At 42.6% G+C, this 21,805-nt stretch overlaps 1 long non-coding RNA gene across 1 annotated transcript in view; it reads left to right on the top strand.

Annotated features, from left to right (window-relative positions):
- The window catches only part of LOC140476570 (uncharacterized), a 37,519-nt gene extending 22,877 nt beyond the window's left edge, over window positions 1-14,642 (top strand). The window contains exon 2 of the long non-coding RNA XR_011960515.1: window positions 14,045-14,642. This is a non-coding gene — a long non-coding RNA (uncharacterized lncRNA). The remainder of the gene's footprint in view (window positions 1-14,044) is intronic.
- Window positions 14,643-21,805: the final 7,163 nt, after the last annotated feature.

Raw genomic sequence — 21,805 nt, 5'->3', positions numbered from 1 at the left:
TATTATATTTTAGGGATCAAAGAAGGGAATTGTATTCATGTAATACTCTACCTCAAAACAGTTTAGAAGTAGATTTTTGTTGAAAGGCAGCCACCTCAAGGTCCAGTTGGTCTCTGTTCCTCCACAACATCTCTTTACTGTTTTCCAGCTCTGTAGTAGTATTTCCTATCTAGTTATAGCCCTAGGTATACCTGGCCCTCAGTAGTAAAAAGATTTATGGGGTTTTCACCTTTGCCTCAATGTGGTGAGAGCTACTACTTTAAAGCTGTAAAAATTCAAAGAATTTCAAAAATAAGCTCCAAACTTTAATAATAGAAGAACTGAAATTCTAAATTATTTTAATTCACACTGTGACATATTGAGGACCTCGGGTTAGAATTTCCATACGGTTCCACTGATCTTCAGTTCAGGGTTAACAGGAATTCTGGAGTAATGCTGTAAATAGCTGCCGCTTCAATATTTTGCTGATCCACACATCTCCCTTCACCGTGAACAGTTTACCTCCCAGATATCTCCACTAAACAAGTTTTCCAGCCAAGCCCTTATCCCAGTGAGATACTCTGCTTGCATTTTCTCCATTATTCACTGGCCCCTGGTGTTTTAGAATTTTATTCTGTACGGACGTTACAAACAAGAAAGTAAGAACATCACAATTCTGCAATACTTAAACTTGCAATGCTTTTAGGGTATCAGGGCAATGATGGAAATCAGAGCTGGTAAAATTACATCGGCAATGTCCTATTCAACCGACTGCAATTTAGGGTATATGGGAGTAGGTACTTACTGTATTCTCCTCTTTTCAGAGATGCAGATAAGGGGAGTTGCACTGAGAGAATGCATCAGCAACTGAAAATCCTGCCTACTATGTCACCAATTATGTGTAGAATAGGAGCAAAAGACTGTTAGCCATCCATAGATGAATATCCACCCGTGATGTATTTAAGAATAGTTTCCTTACAGCAGCCATAATGCAAACCTTTCAGAGGCTGTAACAAAAATGGCTTTTGTAGAACAGGGCTGATCTTTTCCTCTTCACCTTCCTGCTGTCAGACCTGATGGCATTATCCCCAAATGGCTTGTCAACACTTCAGTTTGCAGGCTTCCTCCAGCCCAGCTCTGCCAATACTGGGCACTCACTCAGTAAAGGTCAATTGGCTGGTGCTGGTAATTGGGACAGGACCAGATATACTGAAGTCTGCTCCAACAGTGAGAAGCTATGAGGAGTGGATAATGGGTTTTTGGGGTTGAAATGATCTTTCAGCAGCTGATGTGATCAAATTGAGAATTGTCACAAATAATTTAATGTCCACAGAACTTTTTTTAAAAATTTCTGAATGGCTTTGTTTCTAGGAACTATAACTTTCAGGTTCTCTACATTTTGATTCTGTGACGTATGGTTATCCAAGTAATGTATCTTGTAAAATTATATTATTGAAAATGCACAATACTCAGGGGTAAAACAAAGCTCTTACTATGAACTGCCAGATAACCAAAGTGCAACTCCACGCCTGTCTTTATCAATGCTGACAAAAGTACAGTATGTTCTTGGTTTTGGTGATAAACTACTTTGACGCAGGAGGGTTTGAACATGCTGGTAATTGCCATATTCATATCCTGTAGTGAAATAAAGGTTATATGTGGCCAATTGGATGAGTCAAACTGAAGCATTTATTGTGCAAAATAAAATGCTACTCCAGCATGCAGCGACTTTATTCAATAGGGAACGGAGCAGGAGATTTTCTAAGTTTGTTCCCTCGAAACTGAGAAACTGATTGAGTAAATGAATCTCCATTTTCATTTTCCATTTTCTATCACCTTCTAATAAAAAGATAGAAATGCCTCATTCCAGAATTGAAATGTAGTGAGAAAAACTCTTGCAGTTAATCTGCTTGAATATAAAATTTCACAAAAACTAATCCTGAAAACTTTACATCTCACAAACCCAAGGTCCACTTAAAGACACAAAGCTGGGTGGCAGGGTGAAATGTGAGGAGGATGTTAGGAGATTACAGGGTGACCTGGACAGGCTAGGTGAGTGGACGGATGCATGGCAGATGCAGTTTAATGCGGGTAAATGTGTGGTTATCCACTTTGGTGGCAACAGCAGGAAGGCAGATTACTATCTAAATGGAGTCAAGTTAGGTAAAGGGGCAGTACAATGAGATCTAGGTGTTTTTATACATCAGTAAATGAAAGCAAGCATGCAGGTACAGCAGGTAGTGAAGAAAGCCAATAGCATGCTGGCCTTCATAACAAGAGGAATTGAGTACAGAAGCAAAGAGGTCCTTCTGCAGCTGTACAGGGCCCTGGTGAGACCGCACTTGGAATATTGTGCGCAGTTAGGTCTCCAAATTTGAGGAAAGACATTCTGGCTACTGAGGGAGTGCAGCATAGGTTCACAAGGTCAATTCCCGGAATGGCAGGACTTTCTTACGCTGAAAGATTGGAGTGACTGGGCTTGTATACGCTTGAGTTTAGAAGGCTCAGAGGGGATCTGATTGAGACGGATAAGATTATTAAAGGATTGGACACTCTGGAGGCAGGAAACATGTTTCCGCTGATGGGTGAGTCCTGAACTAGAGGACACAGTTTAAAAATAAGGGGTAGGCCACTTAGAACAGAGTTGAGGAGAAACTTCTTCACCCAGAGAGTGGTGGGTGTATGGAATGCTCTGCCCCAGAAGGCTGTGGAGGCCAAGTCTCTGGATACTTTCATGAAAGATGGATAGAGCTCTTAAAGATAGTGGAATCAAGGGTTATAGAGATAAGGCAGGAACAGGATACTGATTGAGGATGATCAGCCATGATCATAATGAATGGTGGTGCTGGCTCAAAGGGCAGAATGGCCTACTCTTGCACCTATTGTCTATTGTCTATTAATGTTGTTGGAATTGGGAAAATGACCAACCTTTCATTAAAAACTGAGTTCAATCAACACCTATTCCTCACCACATAATTTTTTCCTCTTGTTATTCCTGTTAACAGCGAAAACCAAGATGTCATAATACTTTTATACATTTAATTATTTTTGGTGCATTAGGATTACTGAAGCATAGGAACAAACAGGATGCCATCAAAGCTTTGTCCTACAAAATACCTCCTCCAACTTTACACTGACCTTTCATATTCTCACCTTTATACTAAGTACATCAGTTTCTTTATCTATAAGATTTGTGAAACTGTCTCAGTTATTAACTTCCAATGCTCTTCCTATTACATCTGATATCATTCCTGATCCCATCCATTTTTCCTGGTTAATCACTCCACCTCTGACTCTGTTTCTGCCACCTTTGCTTTTATTCGCTCTGCAATTTTCTCCAATCTCCCCTTGCACCATGCTCCCCCTACACCTCATTTTTTTCTCATGCTACTTTTATGATTTCCTCTTTACACATCATGCAATCTCACCATGCTTTCCGTCGTGGTAAATGATTCATTTTGCTCTTCCTACTGAATACATTGTTGACATCTTTTAAGTGACTACTGTCAACTAACTAATTGTCTGTGAGGTATGGTTTCACAATTGTTATGATGTTAGGTTGTGCTTGACTAATCTGTGATACAGGTATCCAATTTTAGCTACGAGGCCCCAGGTGTTAGTAAGCAGAATTTGCAGGGTGACATGGTTGAGTTTGTCATTGCCTTTTCCAGTGTCTAGGTCAATGCCAGATAGTCTGTCTGATATAATTCCTTTTGTTCGCCTTGATAGCAGTTAGAAACAATGAAATACAACTACATGGCTTACTCGGCTAGTTCAGAGGGCATTTAAGAGTCAGTCATATTGCTGTGTGTTTGGAGCCATACGTACGCCAGACCAGGAAAAGACAACAATTTCCCTCAGGAAATTGTGCCAGATGGGTTTTCACAACAATTGTCTATCATTTTATGGTCACCATCACACTAGCTTTAAGCTCCAGTTTGATTAACTGGTTCTAAATTCCACCAGTTACCATGGTGGGAATTTAGCCTGTGGCCAGATCATTAGACTGGGTCTCTGGATTGCTGGGTTCAGTGGTGTTACCAATGAGGTAATGATAATTCTGTCACTGATAGTGTATCAGTGAGATTTGCAGACAACATTCGATCCCAGGGAAGGGAGACTGCTGGTGAAAATGGGTTACAGCTGCACGTCGTCCAGGTGTTGCAGTAACAGCATCAAACGACACAAGACAGGATCCCTCAGCAGCAAGAGAACAAACGTCAGGAATGAAGGCGAAGGCAGAGAACCTGAGACTACTCAAAGTACTGCGTGTAATGCAGCAAAATAACCTGCCTGAAAATATCTGAGACCCAGTGCAAGAGGATACGGTGACAGTCTGGGTACTGATCGTCATAGAGACCAATACATTTTAGAAAGAATTACAAACTCACAGCAGAAAGAAGCACAAATCAAGAGTTCATGTTTTAAAACTTTCATTGGCTCAATTGATTAAAAATACTATTAACTGAACATTACTTTCTTTTATAGGAAACTTCTACTTTAAATTGTGGAGTAAACAAATTCCTTTTTACTTTCTACATATCACACAGTTCTTACCACAAACAGTTGCTCCCAGCTCCTAATGGGTTGGTTTGTTCTTATTTTCCCAGGTGGGTACTTGTCAACACAAGTTCCCAGAACTATCATTCATTGAAAGGGTGACAATGTGGATTACTTCCCCAAGCTGTAAGCTTGGCAAATCTTCCAGTACACATTCAGTGCTACCAGTTGCAAGAGAGTGCAGAGACAGATTCGTCCAGCTATCCCTTAGGTCTGTGTGTTTGAGGCAGGATCTCAGGGGAGCTTCCAATAGGTTGGGAGTTACTGAGGGTTTCTTCATACAGGGTCAACTTGCGACTGATCAGAAGTCACAGAAACAGTGCCATTCACAGTTTAAAGTTTAACAGCCTTTCCAAATAAACTTCATAGATCCCAAAATACTTGCAGCAGAGGCAGACATTTTGTCAGATCTGTGTTGGGATTGGCCCCCTCCGCTTATGCTTCCTTTCAAGCCCATGCCCACTCCAACAACATCTCCACCCGATGGAAACCCCAGAGGCCAGCACTGCCAAGACAGAGGCAGGATCACAATGTTGGGAAATTTCCCAACACCAATCCGCACCTTCAATATGAAAAATCTTGTCCAATATTTCAGTTAAGGATGAAGCAGTGTTTTGTTACAGTTCATTAAAATGTCCTTGCTTTTGTATTCTATGCTTCTATTTATAAAGGTCAGATTCATTTGCCTTTTTAACTTTTTAATCTGACCTGCCACATTCCAAGATTAGCCATGATCATATTAAACAGCGGAGGAAGCTTGAGGGGCCATTTGGTCTATTTCTGCTCCAATTTCCTATGATGTTCTTCAAAGATATTTGCACATGTATCTTCCCTATTGTCTCATTGTTCCCATTTCTGTAGATTTAGTCTTGTCTCCTCTCATTTATATTGTCTGTCCTTTTCAGATTTGCCAAAATATATCAGTGAATCCACACTTCACCACCTTGAATTTCATCCACCAAATGTTCACCCACCACAGTCTCTGACCACTTGAAGATTACCATGATCTTCCTCACAGTTTACAATGTTTCCAAGTTTTGTGTTATCTGCAAATTCAGAAATCATGTCTTGTACCCCAAGTCTAGATCATTGATATGGAGTAAGAGAAGCAGTGGTTCTCGTACAGACCAACATGCTTATCTTTCTCTAGTCTGGAAAACAACTGTTCACTATGATTTTCTGTCTACTGTCACTTGGCCAACTTCATATCAATGCTACCACTGTAAATCTCTTCCATGTGCTTTGACTTCACTGACAAGCCTGTTATGTGACAACTTACCAGTGCCTTTTGAAAGTCCAAGTCCACATAAATTGCAATGAAAACGGAAATTGCTGCAGAAACTCAGCATATCTGGAAGCAGCTGTGGAGAGAAAGCAGAGTTAATATTTCAAGTTCAGTGGAATCGATGGTTCGGGCCTAAGCCCTTCTTCAGGACCTTATGCCTGAAACATTGATTCTTCTGTTCCTTTGATGCTGCCTGACCTGCCACGCTTTTCCAGCAACACATTTTTAAGCTCTGATGTCCAGCATCTGCAGTCCTCACTTTCTCCTATTTCAAGTTCAGTGACCCTTTTCCAGAACCAGACACACAAACTGCATTACCCTCAGCAAAAACCTCCATTACCTCATTTAAAAACTTAATCAAATTGGATAAACACAATTTGCCTTTAATAAATCAGCTTGGCTTTGCTCAAGGTGAGAAGGAGACAACTTAGGGTCAGCATTTTATAAGAAGGATTATTTTTCAAGTTGGTTCTGCTGGAAATCTAAGTCCTTTGTCATCTAATTGATTGCTAGTTCTCTTCACTTTTTGGTTCAATTTGTTCATTCTTAACCAGTTGATGTTTTAAAAATTCTCACAAGGAGACAGTTGTTCATTAAGAGGAAATGTATTACAAGTTTCCAAATGTAAGTATGCTTGTTTACTTTTGAAATATTTGTCTTAACCAATTGATAAGACAGCATTCTTCCATATTATTGTTTGCAGATGGTGGCTGTCAAAGCTTTTCAGTATCAAATACATGTTATAAGGGTTGTGTCCGCATTCCAGGAATGCATAACTGTCAGCCAAAACAATAATTCTCCAATGTGTTCTGCTCCATTTCTTTTTTTATCCCTTGTTAACTTTTCCCACTCCCCACACTTGGCTATAGTTCAACAGCTCTGCTCTGGTCCCTTACCCAATCATTTATCTGTAATTTGACTGTGAATATTAATAAGTTGCTTGTATAATGGGAGAACTACAGCAGAGTTCAGTGCTGTTCCATTGTTGTTTCATTGAGAAGAAAATGGAACTGAAACTCTGATTGATTTTCCTCTCTCCAACCCAGGAGCAATAAAGCCAATTGTTGCTCCCTTACTGCTGCCACACTTGACACTATTAACGTAGCCACAGACCAGGGACTGAATTTCCAAGACTTCAGGTCTGGAATGCCTCAGATACTGCTGGATGTGCACTTTCTTGCTGCACTCACCAAGCACTTGAAAGGACCTGCAGTATGGCTAATGGGGAAAAGGTTTCATATAGGATGCAGTGACACTGGCACCATTGAACTCCATGGAACGATGAGTTTGGTTGAATGAATTCTCTCATATATACGTACCTTTGAAAGCACACATTCCTCATAATTTAAAAAATTGTTGCTAATGTTTACAGTCAGTAACATGGTTGCATAAGGCTGCTAGACAAAACAGTTGGACAATTAATATGTATATTTGATTCATTTGGACCATACAAAAACCCTTTCTAGGCTTTAGTTTGTCTACATATTGTCAAATATACAGTTAATGAAAACTCTGGGTCAATTGAAAAGTCTTTATGTGCTACCCTTGATCTTAGCTATTTTCAATTAGACCTATTCCAGTCAGTTAATACTATTTCATTCGTCCAAATATTTGTGAGTTTAATATGTGCCTTCAATACAAACAGTATGAAAATGAGCATGAGTCTGTTCATATTTTAATTAATGAACGCTTTTATGATTTCAGATTATTTTTCTTGCGTGTCCACTGCTAAAGAGTCTGCATGAATGTTCTTTGTAAAGCAAGGAAAGTTTGGAGAGATTGTGGTAACTTTGTAGAGTAGTAATCCAGAGGCTGTGGCTAATGCTTAGTGGATGTGGGTTCAAATCCCACTGCAGCAAGTTTGTGGAATTTACAATATGGAATATAAAACAATTCTCAGTAATAGTGACCATGAAACTGTCATCAATTGTAAAAACCTACTGTGTTCACTAAAGTCCTTTAGGAAAGAAAATCTACGCTTACTATGATCTACTTACAGACCCACAGCAATATAGTTTACTTTTTATTATTTTGTTGTTTGTTTAGCAAGCCACTCAGTTCAAGGGTAGATAGGGGTAGGTAATAAATCTTGACCTGTGAGTTTGTGAGAACTTAGACATTCCTGCTCCATTTCAAGGACCGGATGCCTTACAGGATAGTTATTGGGAGATAAGAGTTATCCCTTGAAGACACTGTTACCCAAATGCCAAACTGGGTTAAGCATAGATACAACATAGCCTGTTCTTACACTAGGGCCATCATGGATCATACCATTGATGAGGTTCTGGTATGGATTAATTTGGAAAAGGCAGCGTGGATTTGTTAGGGGGAGATTGTATCCAACTAAAGTGCTCAAGGTTTTTTGGAGAGGTAACAGAGAGTTGATTAAGGAAAGACTTTGATACAAAGCCGCACAGCAGACTTGCGAGGAAAGTTAATAAGTCATGGAATAAAAGAGACAGTAGCAATTTGGATACAGAATTGGTTAATTGGTTAGAAGAAGGTTTGTAATTGAGATATATTAATAATTTAGATCTTGATGTACAGGGGATAATTATCAGAGTTTGCAGACAACACAAAGCTTAGGAATTTTTTAATCTGTGAGGAGGATAGCCAATAGGACTCTGACACTTAGTGGACTGGGCAGATAAGTGATAAGAATTTCAGTGCAGAGAATTGTGAGGTAATGCACCTAGATATAAAAATTCCATGGAAGGTCCTGTCAGAGGTGAATACTTCCACTGTCACTGATCACAAGATAATGCAAGTGTAGTGCCATACAGGATAGTTAAACAATGAGGTGAGTAGCGGAGAATTGAATGAGAGAACTTGTTAAGACTCGCCAAGAGAAATCCTCCATGCAACCCCCCGAACTTGACATTTAGACAATATTTGGTCAAAATTAGCTTTAAGTGTTGGCTCTCTCTTTAAATGTAAACAATCTCAAACAGGATCATAGCAACAGAAATGCTGTGGCCTCATGGAAGTTTTGCCAATTGCTGACCTGATGAATCAGTGAACAGTATAGAGATATTGATAACTTTATCATCCAACTAAAGGGATGATTCAATGCTGAAGTTTTGAAAAGCAGCAAACAAGTCTCTTCAGAAAGGTTATTAAAGGTTATAAGTGTCCTCTGACATACATGTGGGGAATGGACATCTCCATGATGATTGTCATTTCTGATATACAAACATTCAAAAAGTAAGGATCAAATCAAGACACAAAGTTTAGCCCTTGTACCACCCACTAAGGGAACAGCTTTTACTTATCCATTTTATATCAACTTGTCATACCCTTGGATACCTGTATTGAATCTCCAAAGATCCAAAGAGACAACACTGCCAGCTTCTCCAAGGAGATATTTGGGCCAAGCAGGTTTCTGAATTCCAGAGATTACCAGCTTACCTATTCTACTCCGTTAAATGGGATATTTATCAATAAAGGGGAGTTCACTGTGGCAGCAAGAATGAAAACAAATATAGCTTGTTCAAATAGCTCAAAAGTTCAAAGTAGCAACAAGCTTCCCACGTTTTGGTCAAGTGTCATTTTCATTGCGATTTGTAGAGAGTTTCACTCTGCAAGGCCTCATGAGTGTTCTCACCCAACCATTCCAAACTCACTTCATTAACGACTTACCACACCCAACGGTATCCAATAACCTGTTTCTCCTGCTCACCATAGCCAGAAATACTCATCACAGCAAGGATGTACTGGGATACACTGCTATCCCTAGCCATCATATTTAAAAGGCCATTACATATCTGATCAGGCCCTGGCACTCTGCAGCTGTCCTGCACAGTTGTAGACATTTATCCCAGACAAGGAGAAAATAGTGCCCCATTTGAGGACAGAGTCCTAGAGATTTGGGTGGATGGGATGGTGTGCAGTAGGCAGGTCCTCTTGCTCAAGGATTTGGCAGAGGAAGAACCAGTCAACCAAGTCTGGGTCATGACCTGGGTCAGTATGGTCTCATGATCTGAGAAACACCCAGCAATGCTGACAGTTCAATGGCCTTCTCCACTCCACTAAGGTAAATGCCACCATCTTCTCTTTGCTACCTCATACTCACATTCTTTCTGTGCAACAATTCGCACCTCCAACCGAGTCTCCTGGTCTAAGACTCTCACTATCGTACACAATATGTTGCCTTCATTCATTGTCACACTCCCCAATCCCAACGACACTAACACTGCACGCCCTCTGCACTATCTACTTCCCCACTTGGGCTGCCTCTGCCTGTGGTCCCTGATCCTAACTGTTTCAACCAGCCACCTGACCATGACCAAACCCCTGACCTGATATCGGAGGCTACCCTTCATTTACTGTGCTGGCACCCACTGACTAAATGGTGTCTCCCTGGATTTAACAGAGTTACTCCCTGCAGACTTTGGTCGATACAGGGCAATGTTTTTGCCAAGACATGGCTGGCATATGTTGCAGGTCTGAGATTAACATAGGACTGTGGCATTGAACAGAACATCCATCCTCTTGACTGCTGACAAATGTACCAAGTTGCCTGGCTTTGTGTATACACTAAACTTGCAGGACATGGCAGAAGCACACTCAGCTTTTAAGTTGCAGCTGAGGGGGCAAAGCACTGAAACACAATGCAAAGTAAGGCAGTAAATATGTTTAAAGGAACAGCAAACAGCCCTGAAATACAACCTGGTCCAGTCCAGGAACTAGTTTTTTGTCCCTGTCCTTGCAGCAGCATTGCAATGAGAGGTACCAGTGTTCTCCAGTGTTGTCAGGCCGTGGAAAGGTAGTGCCCTAGATAGCTTCCTTTTATAATTTGAAGACAAATAATTAGCAAATATGTCCAGGGCTGGCTTGGTCTTACACAATCAAATGTAATCTATAGCCTGTATCCTGAAATCACTGGTAATTGCCTCATGGGTTCTCTGAACTGACCCCCATAACTTACTGTATAAATGCATTATGCTGGAAGTTCATAGAATAGAATCCCATCCAGACCCACCCCATAACCCTGCACTTTCCCATGGCTAATCCATCTAACCTGCACATCCCTGGACACGATGGGCAATGTGATGTTGCCAATCTACCTAATCTGCATATCTTTGGACCGTGGGTGGAAAGCAGAGCACCTGGAGGACCATAAGACATAGGAGTGGAAGTAACGCCATTCGGCCCATCAGGTCCACTCCACCATTCAATCATGGCTGATGGGCATTTCAACTCCACTTACCCGCATTCTCCCCGTAGCCTGTAATTCCTTGTGACATCAATAATTTATCAATCTCTGCCTTGAAGACATTTAGCGTCCCGGCCTCCACTGCACTCTGCAGCAATGAATTCCACAGGCCCACCACTCTCTGGCTGAAGAAATGACTCCGCATTTCTGTTGTGAATTTACCCCCTCTAATTCTAAGGCTGTGTCCACGGGTCCTAGTCTCCTCTCCTAACGGAAACAATTTCCTAGCGTCCACCCTTTCCAAGCCATGTATTATCTTGTAAGTTTCTATTAGATCTCCCCTTAATCTTCTAAACTCCAATGAATACAATCCCAGGATCCTCAGCCATTCCTCGTATGTTAGACCTACCATTCCGTGTAACTCTCCGCTGGACATGCTCCAGTGCCAGTATGTCCTTCCTGAGGTGTGGGGACCAAAATTGGACACAGTACTCCAAATGGGGCCTAACCAGAGCTTTATAAAGTCTCAGTAGCACAACAGTGCTTTTATATTCCAACCCTACGCAGACGCAAGGCGAATGTACAAACTGCGCACAGACAGTTGTCCAAGGCTGGAATCGAACCTGGGTCCCTGGTGCTGTGAAGCAGCCGTGCTATCCATTGAGCCAATATGCCACCCAAAGATATGGACGTTTCGGGCATGAGCCCTTCTTCAGGAATGAGGAAAGTGTGCCAAGCAGGCTAAGATAAAAGGTAGGGAGGAGGGACTTGGGGGAGGGGCATTGGAAATGCAATAGGTGGAAAGAGGTTAAGGTGAGGGTGATAGGCCGGGGTGGGGGTGGGGGCGAGGAGGTCAGGAAGAAGATTGCAGGTTAGGAAGATGGTGCTGAGTTCGAGGGTTGGGACTGAGACAAGGTGGGGGGGAGGGGAAATGAGGAAACTGGAGAAATCTGAGTTCATCCCTTGTGGTTGGAGGGTTCCTAGGCGGAAGCTGAGGCGCTCTTCCTCCAGCCGTCATGTTGCTATGGTCTGGCGATGGAGGAGTCCAAGGACGTGCATGTCCTTTGTGGAGTGGGAGGGGGAGTTGAAGTGTTAAGCCACGGGGTGGGTGGGTTGGTTGGTCCAGGTGTCCCTCTGGGTTGTTCGGTATTGGAACGGGTCCTCATGGGAGCAGATGCGGCGGACACGAAGGAATTGGGAATATGGGATGGCGTTTTTACAGAGGGTAGGGTGGGAGGAGGTGTAGTCTAGCTAGTTGTGGGAGTTGGACGGTTTATAGTAAATGTCCGTGTTGGTTCAGTCACCCGAGATAGAAATGGAAAGGTCTAGGAAGGGGAAGGAGGAGTCTGAGACAGTCCAGGTGAATTTGAGGTCGGGGTGGAAGGTGTTGGTAAAGTGGATGAACTGTTCAACCTCCTCGTGGGAGCACGACGCAGTGCTGACCAGTTCCAATACCGAACCCAGATGGCCTCCATCTTCAAAGACCGCAATTTCCCCCCAGACGTGATCGACGATGCCCTCCACCGCATCTCCTCCACTTCCCGCTCCTCCGCCCTTGAGCCCCACCCCTCCAATCGCCACCAGGACAGAACCCCACTGGTCCTCACCTACCACCCCACCAACCTCCATGTACATCGTATCATCCATTGCCATTTCCGCCACCTCCAAACGGACCCCACCACCAGGGATATATTTCCCTCCCCTCCCCTATCAGCGTTCTGAAAAGACCACTCCCTCCGTGACTCCCTCGTCAGGTCTACACCCCCCACCAACCCAACCTCCACTCCCGGCACCTTCCCCTGCAACCACAAGAAATGCAAAACTTGCGCCCACATCTCCCCCCTTACTTCCCTCCAAGGCCCCAAGGGGTCCTTCCATATCCGCCACAAATTCACCTGCACCTCCACACACATTATTTACTGCATCCGCTGCACCCGATGTGGCCTCCTCTATATTGGGGAGACAGGCCGTTTCAGAGAACACCTCTGGGACACCCAGACCAACCAACCCAACCACCCCATGGCTCAACACTTCAACTCCCCCTCCCACTCCACCAAGGACATGCAGGTCCTTGGACTCCTCCATCACCAGACCATAGCAACACGACAGCTGGAGGAAGAGTGCCTCATCTTCCGCCTAGGAACCCTCCAACCACAAGGGATGAACTCAGATTTCTCCAGTTTCCTCATTCCCCCTCCCCCTACCTTGTCTCAGTCCCGACCCACGAACTCAGCACCACCTTCCTAACCTGCAATCTTCTTCCTGACCTCTCCGCCCCCACCCCACTCTGGCCTATCCCTCTCACCTTAACTTCCTTCCACCTATCGCATTTCCAGCGCCCCTCCCCCAAGTCCCTCCTCCCTACCTTTTATCTTAGCCTGCTTGGCACACTTTCCTCATTCCTGAAGAAGGGCTCATGCCCGAAACGTCGATTCTCCTGCTCCTTGGATGCTGCCTGACCTGCTGCGCTTTTCTAGCAACACATTTTCAGCTCTGATCTCCAGCATCTGCAGTCCTCACTTTCTCCTACCCAAAGATATGGCAAACAGTTGGAAATTCATCACTTTATAAACTAAATGTTTTGTGAGTCCTATATTATATGTGATCTGGAGATGCTGGTGTTGGACTGGGGTGGGCAAAGTCAGAAGTCACATGACACCAGGGTTATAGTCCAACAGGCTATTTGAAATCACAAGCTTTCAGAGTGCTCCAAAAACTTGTGATCTAAAATAATCCTGTTAGACTATAACTCTGGTATCGTGTGACGTACAGTTACTGGCACATGTAACCATGACTTAAGGGGCTAAAGATTTGTTTGCCTCATTGTTTAACCTGAAGGTTGTGATTTGGAATCTGTCTGCACCAGTTCTGTTGGAAATGGACAGATTTCTAACTTGTAACTCTCACTTCATTTGTCTGATTAATGCGTGCTCCTTTTGGAATGATGATGGCAGAGTAAGATACTCCAGCTGGAGCTCCTCTGTTCTGCCCTTTTTTTTCTTATCTTTTCTCTGTTTTTCCTCCTTTTCTGTATTTTTTTCAACTTCTGGCTTGGACTTACTCAGAGTGGAATGGAGGAGCTAGCTATACCTGGCAGCAAATTCTGGAGCTGAGACCAGCACGGAGAAGCAACCCAGAGCAGAGGCCGATGAGGGGAAGCGAGTCCCGGAGCAGAGTCTGGCACAGGGAAGCAGTCCCGGAGCAGAGACTGGCATAGGAAACAGTCCCCAGAGTGGAGACCGGCATGGGGGAGGCAGGTGGGTCCCGATGAAAACTTACCTTGAAGGAGCTGAGAGCCTGTGTGGAATGCACTGGCCTGCATCATACTGGGGATGGTTGTTGGACTGGGGTCTGGTGCAGGCAGTCAGACAGCATGTGGAAGGCCCTGTGCTGAGCTACTGCAATGTAATGTTTATTTGTAATTTGTGTATCTGATTGTAATATCAATCCTTTTAACTATGTCTTATTTCTAACTTATACTGTGAATCACTGTAAAGTAATGTAACTACTTTTCTTTTTCATTCCTCTTTTTGTATCTAAGATCTGTACCAGGTACTTTATACCTAAGATGGTGCCATAAGAAGCAACATTGTAAAAGTTTTCACTGTACTCTTGCACCAATGCACTTGATTGTAATAAAGGATATTGTAGTTTTAATTTTAACTCTGTATGGCCAGTTTCCTCTATACAGTACTCTGCTGGCTGGCCTTGCTCTGAACACTATTGTACTGAGGTCACATGATGCAGCCAGCCTTGCTCATAGAGCTAATTTGTCCTTGAAGAGAAGCAGCGCTGAGTAATGTTTTATGAACTTAAAAGGTGAGTAATGGAACGGTGATAGAGAAGATTCATTAGTGTTGAAGGTGCAGAAGATGAAATATGCCATAATTCTGCAAGGCTTGATTAGATTGTCTACTGTGTGGAAACAAGCCCTTCGGTGCAACCAGCCCACACCAACCCTCCAAAGAATAACCCACCCAGACCTCTGACTAAAGCACCTAGCACTACGGACAATTTAGCATGGCCAATTCACCTGACCTGCACATCTTTGGATTGTGGGAGGAAACCGGAGCACCCGGAGGAAACCCACACAGACACAGGGAGAATGTGCAAACTCCACACAGACAGTTGCCCAACGGTGGAATCAAACCTGGACCATGAATCAGCAGTGCTAACCACTGTGCCACCATGCCACCCCTAAAATTGAATTCAAATTTCACCATCTGCTGTGAAAGGATTGGGACCTGGGTCCCCAGGACATTATCTGGGTCTCTAGATTAATAGGAGAAAGTGAGGACTGCAGATGCTGGAGATCAGAGCTGAAAATGTGTTGCTGGAAAAGCGCAGCAGGTCAGGCAGCATCCAAGGAACAGGAGAATCGATGTTTCGGGCATAAGCCCTTCTCTGGATTAATAGTCCAATGACAGTACCACTAGGCCATCACTTCCCATTCAAGAGGTGAGTGTGGGGTTGGGCAGCATGAGGAAGTCGTGTAAAGATTCACTCACTGACTTTGACCGCCCATGTGAGTGTGAGACTTCTTTGTGACACTGGTTAGGTTCTGGCCAGGTGTTGATTTCCCTGGTTCCCTACTCCCCCTCTGTTGTTCTTAGACTGTTTGGTTTCCAACAAAATAAGATTCTCCCCCCAACCCAATCCGTTTAGGAGGAAACCACGTCCCCCATTTCTTTTTTATTGGTTTGATGGTTGACTCTTTGCATTTAAATTCCTGCAATAGTTTGCTACAATTTTACTAAGATGTTTAAGTTCTTATGTAAATTGCTTTGAGGTCTGAAATGGTCCATGAACAAAAAAGTAGACTTTCATATCTTAACACATTTGTATTGTGGTCAACAAAACTTTTGTGGCCAAAGTGTTATTTTCAAAATTATTTCTAACAGCCCATGCTGTGTATTTTTATAAATGACTTTTTTCATGTTGGTAACATTTTAAATTCTCAGCTCCAGAAAATAGTGGGTGACCTTGCATTTTTTTCTTTTACCAGTTGAAATGAAGAGCATGGAGATGTTGTTCTGCAGTCAGAAAATGGTCATCTGTCAAATGATAATGAAAACATTTTTATCAATAAATCAGTCATCAGTTGCAAATGCTGCTGAATGACATGCATTACCACACATAATTATATTTCAGCAACTGAACAAAAATACTTAGATAGCAAACAAAAACCTAATTTCATGAAAAGTTTTGTCAGTTAAGCATAGCATCACAAATTGGTCTCCTTCCACTTTTACCCCTAGGGGTTATTTCTACATTTGAAATCTATGAAGTCAAAGCCGCAAAATGGCGGAGATGAGTTACTGAAGTGAGAATTTGGTGAATGTCTCTATTTTTAGTCTGTTGAGAACCTTAGAAATGATTGAAGAGGCATTTTCTGTTTGCACCTTCGTCAACTAAACTATAATAGGTACAATGTTCAACATTGGCAACTAGCGAAAAATGGGAAAATTGCCCAGACATGCCCTGTCAATAGAAAATAGGACAAAACCCAATCCAGCCAAAGCCATTCCATTCAGCCTAATATCAGTAAATACAGCAAAACCCGGACAACTCAGCTTGGAATGATAATTAGCAATAATATATGTGCTAAACAAATGCCAGGCAATGACCATTCACCAATACCAAGTATCAATTTCTTGGATGTTACCATTAACCAGAAACTGAACTGAATCAGTCATATAAATACAGTGGCTATTAAAGCAGGTCAAAGGCAAGGAATCCTGCAGCCAGTAATTCACTTCCTGACTCCCCAAAGTCTGTCTAACATCTGTAAGGCACAAATCAGGAGTATGATGGAATACTTCCCACTTGCCTGGATGGATGCAGTTTCAACAATACTCAAGAGGTTTGACATTATTGAGGCCAAAGCATCATTGACACTCTATCCACTATCTTCAACGTTCACTCCCTCCACCTCCAATGGACAGTAGCAGCACCATATACTATCCACAAGATAGATCCACTGCAAAAACTCAGCAAGGCCCCCTTTTTTAGATTAGATTACAGTGTGGAAACAGGCCCTTTGGCCCAACAAGTCCACATCGACCCTCTGAAGAGCAACCCACCCAGACCCATTCCCTTACATTTACCCCTTCACCTAACACTACATACAATTTAGCATGGCCAATTTACCTAAACTACACATCTTTGGACTGTGGGAGGAAACCGGAGCACCCAGAGGAAACCCACGCAGACATGGGGAGAATGTGCAAACTCCACACAGACAGTTGCCCGAGGCGGGAATTGAACCCGGGTCCCTGGCGCTGTGAGGCAGCAGTGCTAACCACTGTGCTACCGTGACACCCAAAATTGGTTCGAAGGGCCTGTTTCCATACCGTGGGGAATCTAATCTAATCTAAAAAAATGGGCAGCACAGTGACTCAGTGGTTAGCACCGCTGCCTCACAACACCAGGGGCCCAGGTTCGATTCCAGCCCCTTAGTCCATACTTTCCAAACCTGTGATCTGTACTGTCTAGACGGACAAATACAGCAGATACATGAGAACAAAACACCTTCAAGATCCCATTCCAGTGACCACAATATCACCACACCTTTACTATTGCTTGTTTAATGTCATAGAGTCATAGAGATGTACAGCATGGAAACAGACCCTTCGATCAAACCCATCCATGATGACCAGATAGCCCAACCCAATCTAGTCCCACTTGCCATCACCCAGCTCATATCCCTCCAAACCCTTCCTATTCATATATCCATCCAAATGCCTCTAAAATGTTGCAGTTGTACCAGCCTCCACCACTTCCTCTGGCAGCTCATTCCATACTTGTATTCAGCCTCTCCCTGTAACTCAAATCCTCCAACCCTGGCAACATCCTTGTAAATCTTTTCTGAACCCTTTCAAGTTTCACAACATCTTTCCAATAGGAAGGAGACCAGAATTGCACACAATATTCTAACAGTGGCCTAACCAATGTCCTGTACAGTCGCAATATGACCTCCTAATATGACCTCCTAACTCCTGTACTCAATACTCTGACCAATAAAGGAAAGCATACCAAACGACTTCTTCACTATCCTATCTACCTGGGACTCCACTTTCAAGGAGCTATGAACCTGCACTCCAAGGTCTCTTTGTTCAGCAACACTCCCTAGGACCTTACCATTAAGTGTATAAGTCCTGCTAAGATTTGCTTTCCCAAAATGAAGCATCTCGCATTTATATAAATTAAAATCCATCTGCCACTTCTCATGCCATTGGCCCATCTGGTCAAGATCCTGTGGTAACCTGTGGTAACCCTCTTCGCTGTCCACTATACCTCCAATTTTGGTGTCATCTGCAAACTTACTAGCTATACCTCTTATGCTTACATCCGAATCATTTATGTAAATGACAAAAAGTAGAGGACCCAGCACTGAATGTACTGGAACTCCTTTCATAGCAGAATTGTTGATGAACCTAGATGCTAAGGACTATAGTGATTCAAAACACAGTTCATCAACATCTTCTCAAAAGCAACGAGGGATGGACAGTACTCCTGGCCTAGACAGTGACACAGACATCCCATGAACTAATAAAGGGTAAAGTTAGAGTATGGGAGTAAAGTAGTTGGTAATATAAAAACAGATTGCAAAATTTTTTTCAAGTGCCTGAATACAAGTTTAGCTGAAATAACCATTGGTTCTCCATGTAGGTAGAGTTCTGAGAAGTAATCATGAGAATGACGAAATGGCAGAGAGGTGGACCACAAGAAACAGGAGCTGCTGTAGAACATATAACCCTCAACCTGCTCCACATGCGCTACAATCGTGGCTAACCTTCTACCTTAATTCCACCTTTCTGCCCACTTCCTACTTCCTTTGATTTCACGAGTGACCAAAAATCGTGGTCACTCATAGAGTCATAGAGATACACAGCGTGGAAACAGATCCTTTGGTCCAACTTGTCCATGCCAACCAGATATTCTAACCTAATCTAGTCCCATTTGCCAGCATTTGGCCCATATTCCTCTAAACCCTTCCTATTCACGTACCTACCCAGATGCCTTTTAAATGTTCTAATTGTACCAGCCTCCACCACTTCATCTGGCAGCTCACTCCGCACACACACCACTCGCTGTGTGGAAAGGATGCCCCTCAAGTCCCTTTTATATCTTTCCCCTCTCACCCTAAACCTATGCCCTCTAGTTCTAGAGTTCCCCATCCCAGAGAAAAGACCTTGTCTCTTTAACCTATTCATGCATCTCATGATTTTATAAACCTCTATAAGGTCAGCCCTCAGCCTCTGACCCTCCAGGGAAAACAACCCCAGCCTGTTTAGCCTCTCCTTATGGCTCAAACCCTCCAACTCTGGCAACATCCTTGTAAATCTTTTCTGAACACTTTCAAGTTTCACAACATCCTTCCGATAGGAAGGAGACCAGAATTGCACACAATATTCCAAAAGCGGCCTAACCAATGTCCTGTTTAGCTGCAACATGACACCCTAACTCCAATACTCAACGCTCTGACCAATAAAGGAAAGCATACCAAATGCCTTCTTCACTATTCTATCTACCTGCAACTCCAGTTTCAAGGAACCTGCACTCCCAGGTCTCTTTGTTCAGTAACACTCTGTAGGACCTTACCATTAAGTGTGTAAGTCGTGCTCTGATTTGCTTTTCCAAATGCAGCACCTCACATTTATCTAAATTAAACTCCATCCGCCACTTCTCACGCAATTTGCCCATCTGATCAAGATCTGAGGTAACCTTCTTCGCTGTCCACTACATTTCCAATTTTGGTGTCATCTGCAAACTTACTAACTACACCTCCTATGTTCATGTCCAGATCATTTACATAAATGACAAAAAGTAGTGGACCCAGAACCGATCCTTGTGGTACACCTCTGGTCACAGGCCTCAGTCTTAAATATATTCAGCAAAGAAATGTCCAGAACAACATAAGGCAGAGGCTTCCCATTATTCACAACTCTTTGAGTGGAGAAATGTCTTAAATCAACTCAACATTATGCACTCCTTATCCTGAGGGCACATCCCTTTATTCTAGAATTCCCAATCATGGAAAATAACCTCTCAGTCTCTAATCTGTCAACCCCCTTCAAATTTTGGAATGTGTCAAGGCAGGCACCACTTATTCTTTTAAGCTGCAGAGAGTATATTTTAGTTTGCTCAGCTCTCATCATAGTATAAGTATCTCATGCTAGGGATCAATCTAGTGAAACTTTGTTATATCATCTTCATGCAAATATATTCTTCTTTCAGTAGGGAGACCAAAATTGCACACAGTACCAGCTATGACTTCACCAAAGCCCCGTACAATTTTCACAAGATTTCATTATTTGTGTAGTTAATTCCATTCAATAAAGGCCTACATGAAATTTGCCTTCTGAATTGTTTGCTGTAGATGCATGATACTTTTGTGCATTTCTCTATGAGTATATCCAAATTCCTCTGAACATTAACACTTAGTCAAATAGTGTGGTGCTGGAAAAGCACAGCCAGTAAGGCAGCATCCAAGGAACAGGACAATCAATGTTTCAGGCATAAGCCCTCCATCAGGAATGAGGCTTGTGGGCCAAGGGGGCTGAGAGATAAATGGGAGGGAGGTGGTTTTAGGGGGAAGAAAGCTGGGAATACAACAGGTAGATGAAGGTGGGGATAAAACTTTCAGCCTCACCTTTATCTACCTATAACCTATCACTTTCGCCCACACCTTCATCTACCTATTGCATTTCCAGCTACCTTCCCCCCAGCCCCACCCCCTCCCATTTATCTCTCTGCTCCCTTGGCCCACAAGCCTCACTCCTGATACATGAAACATCAATTCTCCTGCTCCTTGGATGCTGCCTGACCAGCTCTGCTTTTCCAGCACCACACTCTTCAACTCTTATCTCCAGCAACTGCTGCCATCAACAGTTAGTCTCAGGCCTTTTAAAAATATTCAGTGTTTCTATTCATACTATCAAATTGACGAACCTCACACTTTCTCATATTATTCTCCATTTATTATCCTGTTGCCCATTCATTTCACATCTGTTTACCTCTGCAATATCTTCATGTCTTTGTCATAGCTTACATTCCCATTTATCTTTGTATTGTCAGTAAATGCAAATACAGTATTCTTAGTCTGTTTGTCTAAGTCATTAAAATAGATTGTAAATAGTTGAGGCCTAGCACTGGTCCTTGCAGCACTCCACTAGACATAACTCCTCAAATTGGATATACCTCAATTGTTTCTCTTTGCTTCATATCCATTAAGTAACTTGTCTCCATGCTTGTATATTACCCTTGGTTCCATGCATCCTTTTTGTGCTAAATTTGTTGTATAGCGCTTTCCTGTGTAACATTTCAAAATCCAAGTAGGCTACATCTACTTGTTTCTCTTTATCTACTATACTCATTTCATCTTCAAAAAAACTCTAATAGGTTTGTCAAGCAGGATTTCCCTTTCACAAAATCATAAGCACATTGGAGAACCCAGATGTTTGACCATATGTTTCTACTGAATCAGTTCCTTGATAGATTCTTTGTGAACCTTGATTGCACTTCAAGACTCATAAATGCATTAACTCACCTTCTGTTTTGGAAACTGAAGTGGAACGTTTCCTTTGCTTGATTGATATCTCTGTGGGATTATAATAAATTATGCTACCTGCAACCTCTTTTGTCAATATGTAAATGTTTGTTTGGACAGGTTTAAGAGGTGTAAATTGGTTAAAGCTTCTATAATTGATTGTATAATTGACATTTTTATAGGAAATCATAGGAATGGCAATTTCTTTTGGTTTTGTAAAGGGTATTTTTCTAAGCATTTCAAAACTTGCCATGTTATTCCATGCCTCATTGGT

Source organism: Chiloscyllium punctatum, chromosome 1 (assembly GCF_047496795.1).
Source record: "Chiloscyllium punctatum isolate Juve2018m chromosome 1, sChiPun1.3, whole genome shotgun sequence".
NCBI lineage: Eukaryota > Metazoa > Chordata > Chondrichthyes > Orectolobiformes > Hemiscylliidae > Chiloscyllium > Chiloscyllium punctatum.
This window is presented reverse-complemented; position numbering and strand designations above follow the sequence as displayed.